This window comes from Pongo pygmaeus, chromosome 13, assembly GCF_028885625.2.
Source record: "Pongo pygmaeus isolate AG05252 chromosome 13, NHGRI_mPonPyg2-v2.0_pri, whole genome shotgun sequence".
NCBI lineage: Eukaryota > Metazoa > Chordata > Mammalia > Primates > Hominidae > Pongo > Pongo pygmaeus.
The window spans coordinates 28,285,052-28,309,850 of NC_072386.2; the positions used below are offsets into that span (position 1 = coordinate 28,285,052).

At 33.8% G+C, this 24,799-nt stretch overlaps 1 non-coding gene across 2 annotated transcripts in view; it reads left to right on the plus strand.

Moving 5' to 3' along the window:
* LOC129043990 (uncharacterized) overlaps positions 1 to 24,799 on the plus strand; it is a 928,785-nt gene that overhangs the window by 138,778 nt on the left and 765,208 nt on the right. The window lies entirely within an intron of this gene.

Consider the following 24,799-nt stretch of genomic DNA (forward strand, 5'->3'; position numbering starts at 1 on the left):
CATTTCATTTTCTAATTTACAAACATGAAATATAAGATTTTTATTACTAGTGTGGTTAGTCATGCTGCTCCAGATGCTAATTTTCATTTCCTAAACAAGTTATTAAAGTGAAAAATCAGTTCTCCAGATTTTCATTTGGTGGCTGTAATTTCAGCACTAACTAAATGAAAACCACTCTGCCTGTAGCATACTTGTTCTGTTCCTTCTGCCTCATGGTTTTACCCTACAGGTTCTCTATAATTGCTGCTCCTTTTCCAGTTTTTATATTTTCTCCTTTGCTCCTTAAATATTGGTAAAAGGAATTTATTCCTATCAAAATTAATGTTAATGATAATCAGCTAAGTAAATGCTTACTGCTGAAGAAAGACTAAAGGAGTTTTCAAATCTGTTCTTTCTGTCCCATGCACATGCAATCTTCTAGTACTTTGATTCTACAAAAGCAATCATTTGGATATTCAGAATTTAGATTCCTTTCCAGTATGATCTTTCTTAATTCTTAATTCCAATTCTTTGGGATCTGATAGATGCTGCTTTTCTTCAGTTACATTTTTCTTCTCCCCAGGCTTTATATTTATATCTAGGTTAGAACTATTTTTTTAAATAATTCTGTGTTCCTGTGATTGGTTAATATGTTTCTCCACATTTTCATTTCATGGCATGTCAACACAGTTATTATTCATCTGCTCTTAAAAGCCTTGCTCATGAAGGACTGTAAAAAAATTATTTCATGATCTTTACAACAAATTTATATTCTGTTTCAGTTTTTGTTTTACTTTGACTTTTTTTGTCTTTGTTAAAACATAACTAAAATCTTAACACTGTTCAATTTCGCTTTGTTTTATATTTAAGCTCAATGCAAAAGACATTTGTTAATTTGATTTAACAAGCAGTAAATATTCATTGAATGTGTAATAAAGTAGCTATAGAGAATAATTCCACAAATAACTTCTCTGCTGTCTTATAGCCTATTCTAGGTTGTATCTGATCTCATTTTTCTGTGTCATATTGACATGAATAGCTAGAAATTCAGGACATTTTCTGAGAAGTAGTACCTTGCATGCAGCACATTTCAAAAAAGTCACTTGAGCATAGATTTAAACTCTAGACCATATTTGTTACTTTCCACTAGTTTTCAACTTCATGATTTCTTTCTTTTTTTTAAAGTATCAATTAATGTAATCATGAAGTCAATTTATTGTCTAAGAAACATTAATGCCAACATTTTTTCCCTTTTGCAATGATTGCATAACACAAATAGTATTAGATATAAGATTCACATTTGATAGGTAACTTTTAAAAAAATAAGTAAAGCGATATAAAATACTTTTCTTGGTTTGTTTGCCATTTCTTTATGTTTGGAAGAGCATGACAATAAATACTTTGTATATCTACCACCACCAGACATTGATAGGAATCAGTAACCACAGTGGGAGGAGCATGGTATTGTAGTCTACAGCAGTTAAAAGCAAAGGCTATTCAGCTTGGTATGGCTTCCTTTTTTCTTATTTATTTTAATTTTTAACCAAGCATTTATATAGCACTTGCTAACTGCCATACATTATTCTGAACACATTTTAAATATTGCCTATCCTTAATACCTCTTTAATTATAAGGAAACTGAGGCATAGAAAAGTTAAGTGGCTTGTCCAAGGTAACAGAAGAAGTGACTGAGCTAACCAAAATATTGTGTTAGGTTGGTAGGATTAGAATCCTAACCCTGTCCCTTATGTTGTTGTCTAAAAGGGCAAATTTCTACATCTTTCTGAATTTATTTTATATATATATATTTATTTATTATATCTATTATATATAATTATATATGTAATATGCTTTCATTTCCATCTATTGAGCACTCACTAAATGAAAACCACTCTGCCAATACCATACTTATTCTGTTCCTTCTGTCTCATGGTTTTACCCTACAGTTTCTGTCTAATTGCTGTTCCTTTTTCAGTTTTTATATTTTCTCCTTTGCTTCCTAAATATTGGTAAAGAGAGTTTATTCCTATCAAAATTATGTTAATAATAATCAGTTAAGGAAATGCTTGCTGCTGAAGAAAGACTAAAGGATTTTTCAAGTGTGCTCTCCCTGTCCCATGCAAATATATATATATATAATGGGAATAATCATAATAACCTTATCATAATGTTGCTTTGTGACGAAATATACTTAGATATACTTAGTCAAGTGTCTTCCTAGAACATGGTGTCTTAACTAATATTTTTTGATTGGGTTTAGTAGCTCACACCTGTAATCTCTGTGCTTTGGGAGATCAAGGCGGGATGACCACTTGAGGCCAGGAGTTTGAGACCATCCTGGGCAACATAGCAAAGCCTATCTCTACAAAGACAACGAGAATTTAAAAAAAAATTAGATGTGATGGTGCACAGAGAGGCTGTGGTGGGAGGATTACTAGAGCCTAGGATTTGCAGGTTGCTGTGAGCTGTTGATTGCACCACTGCAGTCCGGCATGATTGACAGTCAGACCTTATCTCCAAAATATAAAAAAAAATGAAGAATATAGCTTAGCATTCATGTAGCATGGAGGAGAGTTACCACTACCACTGCATTAATTAGATTTTGATGTAAAGGGTTTTGTTTTTGGTTGACATTCTATTGCCTTTTTTGTTCCCTTTTTTGTTTTCTGCTAGCCTCTGCTAACTCAGTGACCTTATATGGCCCTTGTCTCTTCCAAGCATACAACTGAAATACCTCTTTTCCACTTAAAACACCAGGATTTTAAATTTACCCTTCTGCGAATTCTTCTCAAATTAGAGATCATTTTGCCAATGAGATAAGTATTTATTAATCAAAGCAATAAAAATAAAGGTATGAATAGGCTAAATCTATTTATGCATTTATGCCTTTGAAGAAGAATTCCAAATAAAAGAAGCGGTATTGTGGGGAGGGATTTGAGCAGAGGATCTTATTAGTACCAAATAAAAAAAAATAAAGCTATTACATTATTTCAAAATGCACTCCTCCAATCACAGTATATCCATCTTAGATATATTTTGGCCAATGTAAACTTCTTCATGAAAGAATGAAAAGGGAATGTTTATAAAATTGAATGTTCTGGCATTTAAACCTTGGATGTCACTTATTATTCCATAAAGGGGGACAATTGCAGTTTTTTAACAAATCACTTTGAGCAATTCAGTTCAGGATTTTCGGATGTACTTTTGAGTTTATTTAATAATGTTGTTAAATTTGAATATAATGAGTGGAATAGCCTGAATCCTGCAATTGTGTTTTCAGAACTAAGTAATCTTAAATCACAATTATGAATGCTAGTATAAATTAAGAATGCATTTTTCAAAACAGACAATACAATTCCAGGTATCCACAGCGAGGTGACGAAAGCACATAAAATTATGTGTATTTATGAATATGATAATGAAGTTTGAAAGTAATTTAAAAAATGGGCCGGGCTCGGTGGCTCACGCCTGTAATCCCAGCACTTTGGGAGGCCGAGGCGGGCGGATCACGAGGTCAGGAGATCGAGACCATCCTGGCTAACACGGTGAAACCCCATTTCTACTAAAAATACAAAAAAAAAAAGACAAATTAGCTAGGTGTGGTTGTGGGTGCCTGTAGTCCCAGCTACTCGGGAGGCTGAACCTGGGAGGCAGAGGCTGCAGTGAGCTGAGATTGCGCCACTGCACTCCAGCCTGGGCGAGAGAGCGAGACTCTGTCTCAAAAAAAAAAAAAAAAAGTAAGTAATTTTAAAAATCAAGAGCATGTGTAACTTATGTGTTTAGCAGAAAACAGATACAGACAATGATGAAATCTGATACATGCTATCCTCATTTGTAAACCTATGGACGTGCCATTATCTCCATCCATCCCAGGATGTCCTTGAAGTTAGCTGGGCTATTGATGAGAAGATACATTCTGTATTACAAGAAAGTGAAATTATAATACTAAATGAATAAATGAATTCAAAAAAGGAGCCAGAGGAAGGATGTATGAAAATTAGTGTCACTAAAGTAATTTTTATTAGCCAGTTTGTGGGTTCTTTTTATGCAAAATATAATTTTTATTCAATGATACATGTATTTTAAGTATTGGCTTCTATTTTATATCAATAGGTAAAACATCAATATATAATGATAACATTTGATCTATTGTCTCTGTTGATTGACTTCATTTAATTTACATATTGATACATTTGTGTAGATTTATCAAAATAAGATTCTGTTTTAAGACTGCTAGTTTTATTCTCAGATTTATGCATGCATCCTTGTTAAAATATAAGGCTACTTGCCTAATAAAATGTTCTTTATCTTTCTTGGAACAGTTGATTAATAATAACTTCACAAAGTCTCTTTATGATTTTTTATAGAAAAAAAATCAAAGATTGATTTTTAAAGAAAAATTGTGAAAATCCAAGATGTATAATATAGTCATTTAACTCTGAGTATTTTTCTGAATGGTAGCTTTCATAGTTATAGGCCCTTTCTGTACCAAGAACAGGGTATTTAATTTTAAAATACTAAAACTTCAAATAGTCACAATGATTGAGGCACTGCGATATCCAACTTGTCAAATAAACATTTGTGTTTGGTGTATTTGCCAGTAACTCAGACTAATTGATTTCAAGAAGCTTTTTAATAGCAAACACTGAAGCCAGTAAGATTAACCACGAATTATCTTCCATTTTAAACTAAGAGTTGGAATCTCTTTTCTGTAAAAGACTGGACAGTAGTATTTCGAGTATGTGGGGCATATAGTTTCTGTTCCAACTATGGAACTCTATTCTTATAGTTTAAAAGCAGTCATAGATAATAAATAAATGATAAGTTTGGCTGTGTTCCAATAAAACTTCATTTGTTGACACTTAAATTTGAGTTTCCTGTATTGCAAAATACAATTCTTTAATTCTTTTAACCATTTAAAATTTTATAAACATTTTTAGCTCATAGACTATATGGGAAACAGGTGGCAGGTTGAATTTGTCCCGTTACTTTAGTTTGCCTTCTCCTGCTTTAGATTAAGGGCACCTCAAAGGCAGTGAGATGTACCTATTTTTTTCCCCCAATACTTAAAACATAATAGGTACTCTGCAGATGTATGGCAATACATTATCTGAACAATGTCTTTAGTTACAAATCTAATTTTTATTTTGTTCTAATATCAACCTTATCTTAGCAAATGAAACATATTTCCGTGTTAATTAAGGAAAAGAGCATGGAGATATGTATCGGTCTGTATGTATATATACGTATATATTTTTCTTTTCTAATAGTTTACTTTCTAATGGAATGATAGATTTATACAAAGGTTGTTTAAAATACAAGATTGTAGATAAATTCAGGGGCACAAATATTCACAAGGATGGGGTTGGAGAGGGGGTTCTAGCCAAGCTGTGACATGTGGGGTGTGTGTGTGCCCATGGGAGATAGGAGGAGAGAGGGAGAGATGGAGGAAGGGAAGGAGGGGAGGGGAGACAGAGAAAGAGAGAGAGAGAGAGAACGCTAGAGAGCCAGAGACCAAGAGGGAGCACATGCCCTATGTGACTATTTCAATTTCAATGAATTAAAACCAAAAGAAATTAAAAATTCTGTTGCTCAGTTTTACCAGCAACATTTCAAAAGCTCTATGGCCATGTGCACTAGTGGCTACCATATTGGAGAGAGAAGAGGAGACAGAGAAGAAAGAGAGAAGACAAGACAGGGAAAGACGGATGACAAGAGATGGGGAGATGTGATGATAAGAGGGGGAAGAAGGGCTTCCTGGCTAAGAGGATTCCCAATTATTTAGGACTCTTGAGAGATATATATAATCTCTATATATAGATATATATATAGAGAGATATATATATAGATATATAGAGAGATTATATATATAGATATATATAGATAGATAGATATAGAGATATATATAGATAGATATATATATCAAAGATAGATATATATATCAAAGAGAGATATATATATCAAAGAGAGATAATATATATATCAGAGAGATATATATATATCAAAGAGATATACATATATATCAAAGAGATATACATATATATCAAAGAGATATATATATATATCAAAGAGATATATATATATATATATCTCCCCTAATTAGGATCCTTGAGATATTTGTGTGTATTATATATATATATATATATATCCTTAATTTTCTTAATATAAAATACATACACATATAATTAAACAGCTTCATTGAGATATAATTTATGTAGTATAGAGTTCATGTATCCTAAATGTATAATTTAGTGTTTTTAGTACATTTACTGAGTTGTGTGCATCCATCATCATAATTTAGATAATCATAATCTAGTTTTTGAACATTCCCATCATCTCTAAAAGGTCTTATGTTTCCATTTGCTGTCATTCTATTTATATGTATTAAAAATGATTGATTAATATTAACTTCTATTCTATTACATATATCAAGAAATCAGAAGACAAATTTAGTCTTTATGGAGACATATGCAGGGCTTGTGCTCTTGGAACTTTGCAATTATTAACTTATATAGCCCTCATTCAATATAATGTGGATGTTTTCATTATTATCTACATTCCTTATCTACTGATAAGGAAACTGAAGTAACTTTACCAAGTTTGCCCAACTTTCTAGTGGAGGCATAGGGCTTTAAACTGATACACCACGGCTCCAGAATCCATGATTTTAATCACTGTATTTTAGAAGCTATTGCTAATACTTGCAAGGATAATAAAAAGGTTTCTTCTAAGGGGCAGTTGTAAATTAGCTTTTGACTTACAATTTTAGGCATGTAATAATTTTCATCAGAATCATAAGTTTTGTCTCCTTTTATCCTACCTAAATCAGAATTGAGAGCATAAATCAACTAGGATTTTAGGTGTGTAGTTTCAAATAGTAAGTAGCAGGTAGTTACTCCGCTACTCAGGGTATGTGTGACTTTAATATTTCTAGTGTTATGGAAAGCACTGACTGATGTCCGTCTCTCCAATATATGTTTTTGAAAAACCTCCTTTGCAAAACTGTAAAAAGCCTGATTTTTCATAGTTGTTCTGAAGTTTTTACCTTAGTGCTTTGCTTACATAAGTAACAGCCTGTTTATTTTTGTCAGTGCTTAAATTGTTCTGTTTAAGATTATTTTACAATTCCAGTGGAATTCTGCTTACTTAATATGTGTGTGTGTGTATATATACATATATAATGTATATATATATATATATGACCAGTTAATAAGCAAACAGCAATAGTTGTGTATTAAATTATCTCTAAGCATAGAAATCCTCAAAATGCAGTTTTATCCTTGGAGAAAATGTTAAATGAAATTGTTATATATTTAAAACGACTTTTGCCTGGCATGGTGTTATGCACATATAATTCTAGGTACTTGGGAGACTGAAGAAGGAGGATGGCTTTAACTCAGGAGTTTGAGGCTGCAGTGAGCCATGATCATGCCACTACACTCCAGTTTTAGTGACAGTATGAAACCCTGTCTCTGAAAAATACAATGCAATACAATACAATACAATACAATACAATACAATAGTTTTCTGTGATGCAATTGTAGATGTGCACATCATACATATTTAATTATATATTCATCATATATACAATTATATATTTATATATAATATGTATGGGTCTGTATGTATATATACATATATTTTTTTCTTTTCTAATAGTTCACTTTCTAATGGAATGATAGATTTATACAAAGGTTGTTTAAAATACAAGATTGTAGATAAATTCAGGGGCACAAATGTTCACAAGGATGGGGTTGGAGAGGGGGTTCTAGCCATATATATTCATATATATACAATTAAAGAATATATGTATTCTTTGTATTTCTAATTATAAATAATAAAAATTCATGTGAAACAAAATTGGCCTTATTTTATTTTAAAACATGTCATAGGAACAAAAAATAAGGAAATTACCAATTTTCACGTTCTTTTTTTTTGGGAAATAGTAAAGTCTTTTAGGGTGAAGTTAATGTTCAGAGAGTTGAGAGAAATCTCACATTAACAACAAGATCCTGTCATCTACTTAAATATTTCACTTAGGTTGTCTCTGGAAAACTCATCTCATTCATGTCTGTCTGATTTCCACCTGGGGGTCTGTAGCACTTTCCACCACAACTTTTCTGTCAGACTTTCAACCTACCCTGCAATGGTAGCCTTCTTCTTGAGGTGTTTAACTGCACTGATTCACTTCACGTTCTTTCCTCTCCTCTTCTTTGTTCTCATTACCATTGCCATCCATGGAGGATGGGTGACGGGAAGTCCCGAGTTCAACGCATTGCTTCCTTCTTCAAATTTGAGTTGTTGCAGCACTCCTCAACAACTTTGCGGTTTTCCTAAAGGGTTGTTCCACCCAATTCCTTCATGATATTGTTGCCTGATGAAGAAACAGGAAGTCTGAAGATCTAAATAGGCAGTAGAGTGATGGTTAAGGCTATGTTTTCACTCTTGCTACAATTTGTTAGCTGTGACCTTGAGTATGTTATCTAATTTTTTTAAGCATCAGATTCCTCATAGGGAGTCTAATAGGAGATAATAGGAGTTCTTTTGAATATTACATGAGATTTATATATGTGTGTATATATATATGTGTATGTGTGTGTGTGTATATATATATAAGATTTAGCAAAGTACTTTGTACAGAGTGAGCAATCAATGAGTGCAATTCATTGAAAACTATGACTGGTTTTATTTTTGTGTTTTAATCTCATCTATTTAGCAATAACTATCCTGCCTGGCTGTTTTAGAGCTCTTAAACTCTGATGCCACCTGTGCTGTACATCCTGTTATGCCAGTTTGAGTATTTTGATGTTCATTGATTTATAGTCCTGGCTATCTATTAAAAATAGAATAATAAAAATCTTATAACTGAAAATAACTTTGGAGAGAATCTATTACAAACTCTTTCTCAAAGTATCTCTTATGTAAAATCCTTTGCTGTGTTTTTGAACCAAACTCTATTAACAGATTAGTAGTCCTGAGAAGTATTTTCCAAAAGCTTCAGATATTAAAAGGGATATATTGAGAGACTAAATTATTATTAACCAAGGAGCTGAAATCAGATAGCATAGTGACTACTTTTTAAAGAATGTTTCTACAGCACCCTAGACTTGAAAAAGGAATTTCATAATATATGGAACTCTGCATGCAATCTTTTGCTCTTAAAAGAGAGAATGGTATGTGTACTATAAATATTCTGAAATTCCCTTCAATAAAGTGTTTCATACAACTTTTTGGACCTAGGATACATTATATAATACTAATTGATATCCCTTTAATAAAGTGTTTTATATAACTTTTCAGACCTAGGATACATTATATAATACTAGTTGATGTCCATTTTGAGTATTATATCTTAGCAAAAGAGAATCAGTGATAGAAGGCCATTCCATCATGAGAGGGTTCTTATGATGACAGTATTTATTTCAAGTCAAAATATAACTTCTAACTTCTAACTATGCATATTAGTTCTGTCTTCTGGAGCAATAGAAGAACCTGTTTTGGATGTAAGTATCATATGTTCACTTAAACTTATTGTTTTCTCACTTAACAGGACAGCTTCCTCATGACAACTGATATATATAATTATCCCTTACCATTCTGACTTCTCATTTCTAAGCTTAAGAAAATCCTTCTTAGAATGTCTACTCAACAACTGAATGCAAAACTCAAATGTAGCCTGGGAGTTACCAGGAACAGTCCACAATGAACCTTTTTTGGTTCTAGATATGTTTATAGTACTGCCACTATGACTTAACAAGAGCATATATTACTCTGTTGGTTTACACTAAATTTATGGTTAAAAAAACAATCATCTGTGTTTTTGTTTTATATGTAAGTTATAATGAGGCCAGATTTTGCTCATACTATATTTGTGCTTCCATTTCTAAGACTAAATGTAGAATTTAACATCTGTCCATGTAATGTTTACTGTGTGTTGGTTTCTATTCATTATTATAAGCTGTCAGGATGAATTTGAATCGTACATTTGAAGTCCATTAACTAAGCGATCTTTCATAGCTCTCCACTGATCAGATAAGGACTACCCATTAGGTTGAAATGAAAACATTAACCAGCACTATTTGCACAGAGTTGCTAAAATTTTACTGAAATATAATATTCAGCCTGTATTTATCCTTGGTGCATATAAGGAGAAAATATGTCAATTGCTTTGTTATAATCCAGATATACTTATATTGGCATTAAAAGCTTTCTGTACCAATCTAAAACTAGTATAAATGAAGGAGGTTTATATTGAAAGACATTACTTATTTCACATTGGCTTTTAGTATTTGTGGTTTTAAAAAATGATTACCTGCAAAATACATTGTTACTTATTTTTTATATCCGGTGGACATCTATCTCAAAATTAACAGTATATTAGCTATTAGCATCCTTTGCCTACTGATATATCTCTGTACCTCTCATAGTCTCCTTAATTTATTTAGTGTTAATAATTTTATTTATTTGTTTATTTTTGTTTTATTTGCAAGTTCTCATCGCAGACTGGAGACCTGAATTCATTTGCAATGGTTAGAGGCTTTGTTCATATTTTCCCACAACTTTTGTCAGGGAGAATAAAATGCTTAAGTGTTTTGTTCAGTCATTTTCTATCTTATGCTCTTTCATTTTGATGCAGAATGCAAAGTAAAAACAGGATTTTAAAAATTTGAACATTTTTGTATCATATCACTATTATATAATATTCCCCCAATCAATAGTCTTATTCTAAAAGTAGTTTTTAAAGCTCCTTTTTTGCTCTCCATAGCAAATTTTAGAAAATTCAGCTTGTTCTGGCCTTTAGTCTTCTTGGTAGTATCCTTAAACATTTGTGTCACTCTATTTTCTCTTGCCAATGTGACTTTGTTTCTTAAAAATATGCTCATTAGCCCTAGTGGGGTTTTTTTTTTTCATTTAAATACTCCTTGTTTTACTTTGACATCACCTTATATGGTAGGAATTGTACTTCCTGCCTCTCTTGAATTATTTGACTATGGTTGTTCATTTTCCCTATCATTTTCTTTAAATAAGTATTTCCAACATAGCACACTGACATTTATTTTTCTAATTAAAAAATTTTAAATTATTTGCATATTCATTTTTCCTTAAGATTTCCACCATGTTTTTGTCAAAACTTGATTCTTATTGATCCAAATTATTTTGAGACCACAAGTCCTGCTCATTTAATCTTTCTCTAATACAGGTGAAAATTTTAGCCAGGGAAATTACAAAATTACAAGATTTTAATAGGTTAATAGGATAGTTTTTGAAAGTCCCAATGTTTTATGTCCTTTTTAATTTTTTTCTAGCCTGTTCAGCATGGGGAATAGAATTTTACACATTCTTCTCTTGCGGTGTATCACTACTGTTTCAGCTTTTAGAATTATCTGAATTCTCTATAGTGTGTTCCCAGCCTCAGTTTATAATGTTTATTTACTGATCCTATTCAGTTTGGGATTTAGAATTAAGGAATGTAACAATCCAATGGCTAAGAAATATTAATAACTTGTAATACTCTCCCTCATTTATAATACTTGACTTTTCAAAAAGGTGTTACCTTCTGTACAAAGCATATCTCAATGATTCTTTCTCTATTTTTCCTACATTAGAATATAGTTAACCTTATTCTTTCTCTATTCTCCCTGGATTAGAATATAGTTACCCTTATTCCAGTACACTGTTAGAAAATAAGTTGCCCTTTCTAACTAGCTGGGGTTAGTTTTGCTCATTGCTATGTGAATATTTGAAATTGGTTAACTTAGAAGGTAAGAGGTGTAATAGTGGGGAGTCTGATTAAGAAGCTAACATAAAGCAGGTTTTTCATTTCCAAAAGCAAAAGAATAAAAGAACAAATGCTAAAGAGTGAAGATTTCATATTAAGACAATGATCATACTGTATTTTAGGTCTTAAATTGGTACTACACAATTAACTTCTACCTCTCCATCCTTTGTTAACAAACAATGTTGGTTTTCCCTGACACTTTCACTCTCTATATCACCACCCTTGCCTTTAGTATTAACTAGATGCTTGTAAATTCATTTGGTTTGTTACATACAGGGAAGCATTTTACCACTGTGACTTTTCCTCCATTTAAATGTTGAATGTCTTTCTGATTTTATGACTCAGGGATATTAACTGTTATCTCTAGGGTGCCACTATGATTGCAAATACACTGAGTACCTTGGATGCTTGCAATGCCAAACACTTATGGTAACCTTTATATAACCCACTTGGTATAGCTGAGTATGTCTCTCTCAAATTCCCTCTTTAGTACACAAGATTATTAAGACTTGGATATGCCACAATAACTTCATGCCAAAGCACATGCTGACAGCATGTTTAGTACAGGGAATAGAATTTTCCACATTCTTCTCTTGCGATGTATCAGTGCTGTTTCAGCTTTTAGAATTAACTGAACTCTCTATAGTGTGTTCCCACCCTCAGTTTATAATATTTCTTTCCTGATCCTATTCAATTTGGGATTTAGAATTAAGAAATATAACAATCCAATGGCTAATAAATATTAATAACTTGCGAGACTCTCCCTTATTTATGATACTTGACTTTTCTCTCCCCTTATGATACTTGACTTAGCTCTCCCTTCTACTGGATAGATTCTGGGGGACAAATTTCAGATCTGAAGTAGCTTTGATTCAGCTCCAGTTTTCTCTCTTCTCCCTTTAACTTTGCTTAAATATTTTGTTGTTTTTCTCAATATTTCCAACAGAAATAACTACCACCACAAAAATAATGAATCAAAAACAAAGTTGTAGAAAATACGTATGGAAGGAAATATTTAATATCTTGATTTTTACAGAACACTTCTACAGAATTCTAGGATGATTTTTTTGTCTATCTTTTCTTTCAAGGGAATTTCCACTTATATGGGGAAAATAATTTTGTTTGGAAATTTAGCATATTCATATGAGCCCTTAAATTTAAGGTTCAGTTGTAGAATGAGGTTGAAGCCGAATTTGGAGAGGGATTGAATAGGTTTAAAGGCAAGCAGACTTCACTTTCAGTACAGGCACTGTATTAACTAGTCATGTAATATAGGGCAGTTTAAGAAATATAGCCACACACCTACAGCCATCTGATCTTTGACAAAATCGACAATAACAAGCAATGGGGGAAAGGGTATCCTGTTCAATAAATGGTGCTGAGACAACTGGCTAGCCATATGCAGAAGATTGAAACTGGACCTGTTCCTTTCACCATATAAAAATTAACTCAAGATGGTTTAAAGACTTAAATGTAAAACCTATAACTATAAAACTCTGGATGATAACCTATGAAATACCATTCTGGACATAGGTCCTGGCAAAGATTTAATGATGAAGACTCTGAAAGCAATTGCAACAAAAACAACAATTGACAAGTGGGACCTAATTATACTAAAGAGCCTCTACACAGCAAAATAAAATAACAGAATAATTAGACAACCTACAGAATTGCACCATTCAGGTGCCTACTTTTAGTAACATTAATTGTACTTGGCCATTTTTTAAAAATGAGTATTGCTGTATATGCTGTTGACTGACATTGTGTAGAGAGAGTGTCTTAGGGCTAAATTCCCTAGAAAGCAAATATGTCCTGGATGTGCTGGGAGCATTAAGCTGAATGAAAATGTCATGCACCTCACATACCTTTGGTCCTTTCTCTTGAAGTACCTTTACTCTTTTAGTACAGCCTTATGCTTTAATGTAATATAGGGACATTCAACAGACAAATTCTAGGCTGAATAATTTCTCTAAGCCTGTCATACTTCATTTATTTATCAAATAAACATAGGGATAAATATGAAAGTATAAATTAAAACAGTGAAAAAAAGACTAGGATAACATAAAGTAGATTTATAAGTCAGTCCCTTGACTTATAATAATCAAATATCACTTCTAGTATCCTAGAGTATTTGATATAATCATTTTTATCAATCATCTTAGTTGCTGAAAAATACCCTGAAATTGTTCACTGAAAAGCATAATATCATAACTGTATGTATTATTTAATAAAGATATTTCAATTATTATTATGTACTTTTCTTTCTACTTCAGTGTGGTCTAGCTACCTGACTCATAGAAACATATGTAAAAGAGGTTAGAGGAGTGTTATCTTAAATATTTGAGTAGCAGATTTTTATAGAAATTAATCAAAATTGAAGTTTCACAGTTGAGATTTTAATTAGATAAACTATTCTGTAGATCATGATGCTGTCACATATAATATTAATTACATATTTATTGCAACCATTAATCATACAAGAGTAATTATTTTATGTAACATTGAAGTACGGAGATAACAAATAGTGTTGATATTTCAGTGACAGATCTGTGAAGGCATTTAAAACTACAAATGTAGAATAGTCTATGTCAAAGAGTCTAGTGCTATTTATAAGCTTGCAACTAGATTCTTATACTCATCACAGTCAGGATTTTGTAATCATTTTTTGGTCTTCAAATCTTGGTGACTCTAGGAATATACATTAATTTAATTCATTAAAGACATTAAACCATAGCTTGTTTTTAAAATAAATTCCATAAAAATCATGTCATGATTATTGATATTATTTAACCATTATGTAGCAAAAAAAATAGATGTTCACTGCGAGAATTAAAAATTGGCTAACTTTCACATGTGAAGCTTTTAATTAAGTCATAAAGCTTTGAAGATGAAGGATGGCCATAATAACTGACTTTCTTTCATTGAGAACCTTATGTGAGCCGATCATTGTGCCAGGTGTTAAACTTATCACCAATCTTCCTAGCATCTTTGTTATGTAGGTATTGTTATCATTTTATTAAGATTTGTATTTAAAATCACACAATGCAGTATACTAGTATAGATATTTTTAAAAACTATTAAAATTGTAAAAGTATGTACAATGAAAAGTAAAAGCCTGAAGCTCTTACCTTGTAATGGAGAAAGATGACCACTGCCATGTAGGACACAGAAATATGTGGAATGAGGGCCGGGTGCAGTTGAGTTGACTCACGCCTGTAATCCACACACTTTCAGAGGTGGAGGCAGGCAGATTACCTGAGGTCAGATATTCGAGACCAGCCTGGCCAATATGATGAAACCCCCATCTCTACGAAAAATACAGATATTAGCCGGGCATGGTGGCAGACCTCTGTAATCCCAGCTACTTGGCTGAGGCAGGAGAATTGCTCGAACCTGGGAGGCAGAGGTCGCAGTAAGCCTAGATTGCGCCACTGCACTCCAGCCTGGGTGACAATAGCGAGACTCTGTCAAAAAAAAAAAAAAAAAAAAGGTGTAAATAGATTGCTATAGGACTAAAAGTTTCTCAACTGAAGAACTGTTGCTTGAAGTGAGTTTAAAGCACTAATAATGGATATGTATGAATTCATACACTACACTGTCTGATTGAAACCACATTCTGTGCTCTCTTGTTTCTGCAGCTGTTGCCCTCTTTTGTTTTCCCCCTTGGGAATGTTTTCAGGGAATTAGGGAAGGATAGTTTCATGTTCTTAGGTTCTCACCATAATTCCCATGATCCACTAAATGTCCTCTGTGTTACATTATTTTGTCTAGAACAAAAAGCAAACAAACAAACAAACAAAAAAACCGTTCTGTTTCTGTCAATTGTTTCCCCTCATAGATACGTTGATCTTTACTGAACCATAAAGCTATTATAAAAAGAATTGCCAGCTTCTAGATATATAGGATGTCCAGTAGGGCTGAGAGAGCCAACCAAGTCTAGAACGTAATCTGGTCTTCGCTTCCCTCCAGGTCAGGGAGTGAGATGGTAGTAAAGAAACAATGGTACAAAGAAACTGGAAAGACATTTCTTCTGAGGATTGAGAATAGTGTTATCATAAAAAGTCAGGAAAGGATGTGACATACGTAATCATGCTTATTTTCTTTATAATCTTGATAAGGTACTTTTTTTATGCAACCATCATCACTATCCATCTCCAGAAATTTTTCATTTTCCCAAATTGAAACTCCATTCCCATTACACATTAAATCCCCATTTCATTCTCTTTACTCCCTGCAATTACCGTTCTACTTTTTCTTTATGGATTTGACTACTCTAGGCATCTCATGTAAGTGAAATCATGTACAATTTGTCATTTTGTGGTGGGCTTATTTCACTTAGCATGATGTTTTCAAGGTTCATCCTTTTGCCACATGTCAGGATTTCTTTCCCTTTTAAAGCAGAATTTTATCCTATTATATATGTATACCACATTTTGTTTATCCATTCATCCACTGATGAACACTCAGGTTGCATCCATCTTCTTGGTATTATGAATAATGCTGCAGTGAGCATGGGTGTGCAAATATCTCTTGGAGGCCCTGCTTTTAATTCTTTCAGGTATATACCCAGAATGGAGTTAATGAATTGTATGATAATTCTATTTTTAATTTTTTTGAGGAACTGCAATACAGTTTTCCATAATGGCTGTACCATTTTATATCCCCATCAACAGTGCACAGGTTTCTAATTTCTCTACATCCTCACCAACACTTGTTATTTTCTGTATTTTCTGTATTCTTAAAATATACTGTCCATCCTAAAATATGAAGTGATGTGAAGTGGTATCTTATTGTAGTTTTGATTTGCATCTCCCTAAGTGATTAGAGATGTTGAAAATCTTTTCATATTCTAATTCCATTTGCATATCTGTTTTGAAGAAATGTCTTTTCAAGTCCATTGCTCATATTTTAATTACATTGTTTTTTGTTGTTGAATTGGAGAATATTTTTATATAGTCTGTATAATTATCTCCTATCAGATATGTGACTTGCAAATATTTTCTCCCATTCCTTGGTTACCTTTTCATTCTGTTGATAATATACTTTAATAAACACAACTGTTTATTTTGATTAAGTCCAGTTTGTCTGTCTTTGTTTTATTGCCTGTGCTTTTGGTGTCATATCCAAGAAATCCTATTGCCAAATGCAATGCTTGAAGCTTTTCCCCTATGTTTTCTTCTAACAAATGTATAGTTCTTGTATTTAAGCCTTTGATGTATTTTGAATTAATTTTTGTATATGGTGTAAGGTAAGGGTCCAAACTTATTCTTTTGCATGTGGATAACTAGTTTTCCTACGTCATTTTTGAAAAGAATGTCTTCTCCCCATTGAATAGTCTTGGTTACCTTGTCAAAAATCATTTGATCCTATATGCAGAAGATTATTTCTGGACTCGACTCTATTTCATTGGTCTGTATGTTCTTTTTAATACCAGCATCACACTGTTTTGATTACTGTAGCTTTGTAGTAAACTTCGAAATCAGAAAATGGGAGACCTCCAACTTTCTTTTTCAAAAATGTTTTGGCTACTTTTGGTTCCTTGAGATTTCATGGGAGTCCTAGAATATAATTTTTCTGCAGAAAACGTTGGGATTTTGATAGGGATTGCATTGACTCTATAGATTGCTTTGGATAGTATTGATCCTATAGTTTTGTTTTTGAATGGTTTCTATTTCACCGTGCTTTTGAGATTTATGCATGCTGCTGCATGTATCAACAGCTTCTCCTCTCTATTGTTCAGCAGTATTCAGTGATACTGGATGTGCCAATTTTTTTCCTAGCTGCTTTCAAGATTTTACATTTTTTTCCAGCTTGATTATGATGTGTCTATGAATAGTTTCTTTTATCTTGTTTTGAGTCTGCCAGACTTCATCAACCTGTACTTTTGTCATTTTCATTAAATGTGGGTAGTTTTCAGCCATTATTTCTTCAAATATTTTTTTCTGCTCTAATCTATTTTACCTATCCTGGGTCTCTAAAGATACATCTTAAAACTTCTGATCTTACTGATGGGTTTCTGAAGAAAATATTTTTTGCCTATCATTTTTCTCTCTGTTCTTCAGATTGGGTAATTACAGTTGATTTCTTTCAGCTTCACTCTTTTGTCTCCATTCAGCTATTGAGTCCATCCTGTAAGTTTTTTTTTAATTTCGAACATTGTATTTTCAGTTCTAAAATTTCCAGTCAGTTCTTTTTTAATGATTTATATTTCTCTTCTAACAACTGTATTTTCCTATGAACTAGCTTTCCATTTACTTCAAATATGTTTGCTTTTACCTCATAGAGTAGGATTGTAATAGTTTCTTTTTTTTTTTCCTTTTTATTATTATTATTATTATTATACTTTAGGCTCTATGGTACATGTGTGCAACGTGCAGGTAAGTTACATATGTATACATGTGCCATGCTGGTGTGCTGCACCCACCAACTCGTCATCTGGCATTAGGTATATCTCCCAATGCTATCCCTCCCCCCTCCCCCCACCCCACAACAGTCCCCGAAGTGTGATGTTCCCCTTCCTGTGTCCATGGGTTGTTTTATATTTGCAATATGTGAGTTATCTTGAATGAGGTGGTTCTTGGATTTTGAAAAAATTTGGATTGTGTCTTGGACATTTAAAATAATATGTTGTTTGATCTCTGGGTCTTGTTATAATTCTATGAAGAATACTTATTTTTGGTGTGTTTGTTTTCACAGAAGTTTATCCTGGTTAAATTTTGAGTGCGATTTCTGTTTAGCTTCTGTGCTTGGTTTGTCCAATACATATACAGCTCAGGAGTGAGTCCAGGAATTTTGTGGGTTCATGTAAAGAATTAGGGAATGTTATTTTTTAGCTTTTTTCTTTTTTGGATGCTCACCATATTTTCTGGTCTGTAGTGGCTCATTTTCCTGAATCCTTTGCCAGAAATATGAGGTTACTTTCTGAATTTAACTTTCTGTACCACTGCTCTGCTCATTTGCTCTGTGAATGGCCCCTGCTGCTGAACAGTCTTTAGAAAAAAGAAGAGTGAAGAAGAAAAATGAAGTATTCAATTACTTGTGAGTCATTCTCCAAGTTTAGATTCCTCTCCACAATATGCCTGCTTTTGTTAAATTTTCAGTTTTCTAGAAGTTGAATTTTGCATTTCATTCAGAATTTTTAGTTGTAATCAATGAGAGAGAGAATCTGAAGTGGGCTTACCCTGCCATTCAGCTGTGGCACATCTTTTTATTTACTTAGCATTATCTTTCAAATAACAGAAGTTTTTAATTTTGATGAAGTTCAATTTATCAATTTTTTATGACTCAAACATTATGTGCCCTGCCTACGACATTTTTGTTTAACCCAAAGTCACAAATACTTTTTGTATGTTCTTCTATATATTATAATGATAAGTTGACATTAAGAGCTATGATAACGTCAGGTTGATTTTCCATAAGATGTGGGTTGTGGGTTAACGCATCTTTAATTTTCTATATAGATGTAAATTTATTTAAAAAACTCTCCTTTTTTAATAAATTGTGTTAGCTTGATACCTTCGTTGAAAATCAATTGATGATATATTTGTATCTAATGTTGGTCTTTTTAATCTGTTTCATTCGTCTATTTGTCTGTCTTTGCACTAATATCATACCATCTGAGTTTCTGTGGTTTATTGTAGGTCTGATATTAGGTATTTTGAGTCCCTTAGTTATTTTTTATTTTTATTTTATTTTTTTTTAAATTTTAATCTTTGTGGATACATAGTAGGTATATATATTTCTGGAGTACATGGAATGTTTTGATACAGGGTGCAATGTATACTAATTTTATTTTATAATATTTATGCTGTTGGGTTCTTTTTATTTCCGTATATATTTTAATGTTAATTTCTATTTTTAAAAAAGCCTGTTAGGATACTCATTGCAGTTTGATTGCATCTACGTGTGGGGAAAATTGAGATCTCAAATATGGAGTTCTCCAATCTATTAATATTGCATGTGTCTCCATTTACTTATTTTATTTTATTTTTTTTAAGTTTTTTTTATTATTATTATACTTTAAGTTTTAGGGTACATGTGCACAACATGCAAGTTAGTTACATATGTATACATGTGCCATGCTGGTGTGCTGCACCCATTAACTCGTCACTTAGCATTAGGTATATCTCCTAATGCTATCCTTCCCCCCTCCCCCACCCCACAACAGTCCCCAGAGTGTGATGTTCCCCTTCCTGTGTCCATGTGTTCTCATTGTTCAATTCCCACCTATGAGTGAGAACATGCGGTGTTTGGTTTTTTGTCCTTGCGATAGTTTACTGAGAATGATGATTTCCAATTTCACCCATGTCCCTACAAAGGACATGAATTCATCATTTTTTATGGCTGCATAGTATTCCATGGTGTATATGTGCCACATTTTCTTAATCCAGTCTATCATTGTTGGACATTTGGCTTGGTTCCAAGTCTTTGCTATTGTGAATAGTGCCGCAATAAACATACGTGTGCATGTGTCTTTATAGCAGCATGATTTATAGTCCTTTGGGCATATACCCAGTAATGGGATGGCTGCGTCAAATTGTATTTCTAGTTCTAGATCCCTGAGGAATCGCCACACTGACTTCCACAAGGGTTGAACTAGTTTACAGTCCCACCAACAGTGTAAAAGTGTTCCTATTTCTCCACATCCTCTCCAGCACCTGTTGTTTCCTGACTTTTTAATGATCACCATTCTAACTGGTGTGAGATGGTATCTCATTGTGATTTTGATTTGCATTTCTCTGATGGCCAGTGATGATGAGCATGTTTTCATGTGTCTTTTGGCTGCATAAATGTCTTCTCTTGAGAAGTGTCTGTTCATGTCCTTTGCCCACTTTTTGATGGGGTTGTTTGTTTTTTTCTTATAAATTTGTTTGAGTTCATTGTAGATTCTGGATATTAGCCCTTTGTCAGATGAGTAGGTTGCGAAAATTTTCTCCCATTTTGTAGGTTGCCTGTTCACTCTGATGGTAGTTTCTTTTGCTGTCCAGAAGCTCTTTAGTTTAATTAGATCCCATTTGTCAATTTTGGCTTTTGTTGCCATTGCTTTTGGTGTTTTAGACATGAAGTCCTTGCCCATGCCTATGTCCTGCATGGTAATGCCTAGGTTTTCTTCTAGGGTTTTTATGTTTTTAGGTCTAACATTTAAGTCTTTAATCCATCTTGAATTAATTTTTGTATAAGGTGTAAGGAAGGGATCCAGTTTCAGCTTTCTACATATGGCTAGCCAGTTTTCCCAGCACCATTTATGAAATAGGGAATCCTTTCCCCATTGCTTGTTTTTCTCAGGATTGTCAAAGATCAGATAGTTGTAGATATGCGGCGTTATTTCTGAGGGCTCTGTTCTGTTCCATTGATCTATATCTCTGTTTTGGTACCAGTACCATGCTCTTTTGGTTACTGTAGCCTTGTAGGATAGTTTGAAGTCAGGTAGCGTGATGCCTCCAGCTTTGTTCTTTTGGCTTAGGATTGACTTGGCGATGCAGGCTCTTTTTTGGTGCCATATGAACTTTAAAGTAGTTTTTTCCAATTCCGTGAAGAAAGTCATTGGTAGCTTGATGGGGATGGCATTGAATCTATAAATTACCTTGAGCAGTATGGCCATTTTCACAATATTGATTCTTCCTACCCATGAGCATGGAATGTTCTTCCATTTGTTTGTATCCTCTTTTATTTCATTGAGTAGTGGTTTGTAGTTCTCCTTGAAGAGGTCCTTCACATCCCTTGTAAGTTGGATTCCTAGGTATTTTATTCTCTTTGAAGCAATTGTGAATGGGAGTTCACTCATGATTTGGCTCTCTGTTTGTCTGTTATTGGTGTATAAGAATGTTTGTGATTTTTGGACATTGATTTTGTATCCTGAGACTTTGCTGAAGTTGCTTATCGGTTTAAGGAGATTTTGGGCTGAGACAATGGGGTTTTCTAGATATACAATCATGTAATCTGCAAACAGGGACAATTTGACTTTCTCTTTTCCTAATTGAATACCCTTTATTTCCTTCTCCTGCCTGATTGCCCTGGCCAGAACTTCCAACACTATGTTGCATAGGAGTGGTGAGAGGGGGCCAGTTTTCAAAGGGAATGCTTCCAGTTTTTGCGCATTCAATATGATATTGGCTGTGAGTTTGTCATGGATAGCTCTTATTATTTTGAGATACATCCCATCAACACCTAATTTATTGACAGTTTTTAGCATGAAGCGTTGTTGAATTTTGTCAAAGGCCTTTTCTGCATCTTTTGAGAGAATCATGTGGTTTTTGTCTTTGGTTCTGTTTATATGCTGGATTACATTTATTAATTTGCATATATTGAACCAGCCTTGCATCCCAGGGATGAAGCCCACTTGATCATGGTGGATAAGCTTTTTGATGTGCTGCTGGATTCTGTTTGCCAGTATTTTATTGAGGATTTTTGCATGAATGTTCATCAGGGATATTGGTCTAAAATTCTCTTTTTTGGTTTTGTCTCTGCCCGGCTTTGGTATCAGGATGATGCTGGCCTCATAAAATGAGTTAGGGAGGATTCCTTCTTTTTCTATTGATTGGAATAGTTTCAGAAGGAATGGTACCAGTTCTTCCTTGTACCTCTAATAGAATTCGGCTGTGAATCCATCTGGTCCTGGACTCTTTTTGGTTGGTAAGCTATTGATTATTGCCACAGTTTCAGAGCCTGTTATTGGTCTACTCAGGGATTCAACTTCTTCCTGGTTGTGTCTTGGGAGGGTGTATGTGTTGAGGAATTTATCCATTTCTTCTAGATTTTCTAGTTTATTTGCATAGAGGTGTTTGTAGTATTCTCTGATGGTAGTTTGTATTTCTGTGGGATCGGTGGTGATATCCCCTTTATCATTTTTTATTGTGTCTATTTGATTCTTCTCTCTTTTCTTCTTTATTAGTCTTGCTAGTGGTCTATCAATTTTGTTGATCCTTTCAAAAAACCAGCTCCTGGATTCATTAATTTTTTGGAGGGTTTTTTGTGTCTCTATTTCCTTCAATTCTGCTCTGATTTTAGTTATTTCTTGCCTTCTGCTAGTCTTTGAATGTGTTTGCTCTTGCTTTTCTAGTTCTTTTAATTGTGATGTTAGGGTGTCAATTTTGGATCTTTCCTGCTTTCTCTTATGGGCATTTAGTGCTCTAAATTTCCCTCTACACACTGCTTTGAATGCATCCCAGAGATTCTGGTATGTTGTGTCTTTGTTCTCGTTGGTTTCAAAGAACATCTTTATTTCTGCCTTCGTTTCATTATGTACCCGGTTGTCATTCAGGAGCAGGTTGTTCAGTGTCCATGTAGTTGAGCGGTTTTGAGTGAGTTTCTTAATCCTGAGTTCTAGTTTGATTGCACTGTGGTCTGAGAGACAGTTTGTTATAATTTCTATTCTTTTACATTTGCTGAGGAGAGCTTTACTTCCAACTATGTGGTCAGTTTTGGAATAGGTGTGGTGTGGTGCTGAAAAAAATGTATATTCTGTTGATTTGGGGTGGAGAGTTCTGTAGATGTCTATTAGGTCCGCTTGGTGCAGAGCTGAGTTCAATTCCTGGGTATCCTTGTTAACTTTCTGTCTCGTTGATCTGTCTAATGTTGACAGTGGGGTGTTAAAGTCTCCCATTATTATTGTGTGGGAGTCTAAGTCTCTTTGTAGGTCACTCAGGACTTGCTTTATGAATCTGGGTGCTCCTGTATTGGGTGCATATATATTTAGGATAGTTAGCTCTTCTTGTTGAATTGATCCCTTTACCATTATGTAATGTCCTTCTTTGTCTCTTTTGATCTTTGTTGGTTTAAAGTCTGTTTTATCAGAGACTAGGATTGCAACTCCTGCCTTTTTTTGTTTTCCATTTGCTTGGTAGATCTTCCTCCATCCTTTTATTTTGAGCCTATGTGTGTCTCTGCACGTGAGATGGGTTTCCTGAATACAGCACACTGATGGGTCTTGACTGTTTATCCAATTTGCCAGTCTGTGTCTTTTAATTGGAGCATTTAGTCCATTTACATTTAAAGTTAATATTGTTATGTGTGAATTTGATCCTGTCATTATGATGTTAGCTGGTTATTTTGCTCGTTAGTTGATGCTGTTTCTTTCTAGCCTCGATAGTCCTTACAATTTGGCATGCTTTTGCAGTGGCTGGTACCGATTGTTCCTTTCCATGTTTAGTGCTTCCTTCAGGAGCTCTTTTAGGGCAGGCCTGGTAGTGACAAAATCTCTCAGCATTTGCTTGTCTGTAAAGTATTTTATTTCTCCTTCACTTATGAAGCTTAATTTGGCTGGATATGTAATTCTGGGTTGAAAATTCTTTTGTTTAAGAATGTTGAATATTGGCCCCCACTCTCTTCTGGCTTGTTGAGTTTCTGCTGAGAGATCCGCTGTTAGTCTGATGGGCTTCCCTTTGTGGGTAACCCGACCTTTCTCTCTGGCTGCCCTTAACATTTTTTCCTTCATTTCAACTTTGGTGAATCTGACAATTATGTGTCTTGGAGTTGCTCTTCTTGAGGAGTATCTTTGTGGCGTTCTTTGTATTTCCGATATCTGAATGTTGGCCTGCCTTGTTAGATTGGGGACGTTCTCCTGGATAATCTCCTGCAGAGTGTTTTCCAACTTGGTTCCATTCTCCCTGTCCCTTTCAGGTACACCAATCAGACGTAGATTTGGTCTTTTCTCATAGTCCCATATGTCTTGGAGGCTTTGTTCTTTTCTTTTCATTCTTTTTTCTCTAAACTTCCCTTCTCGCTTCATTTCATTCATTTCATCTTCCATCACTGATACCCTTTCTTCCAGTTGATCGCATCAGCTCCTGAGGCTTCTGCATTCTTCACGTAGTTCTCGAGCCTTGGCTTTCAGCTCCATCAGCTCCTTTAAGGACTTCTGTGTATTGGTTATTCTAGTTATACATTCGTCTAAATTTTTTTCAAAGTTTTTAATTTCTTTGCCTTTGGTTTGAATTTCCTCCTGTAGCTTGGAGTAGTTTGATCGTTTGAAGCCTTCTTCTCTCAACTCGTCAAAGTCATCCTACGTCCGGCTTTGTTCTGTTGCTGGTGAGGAACTGCGTT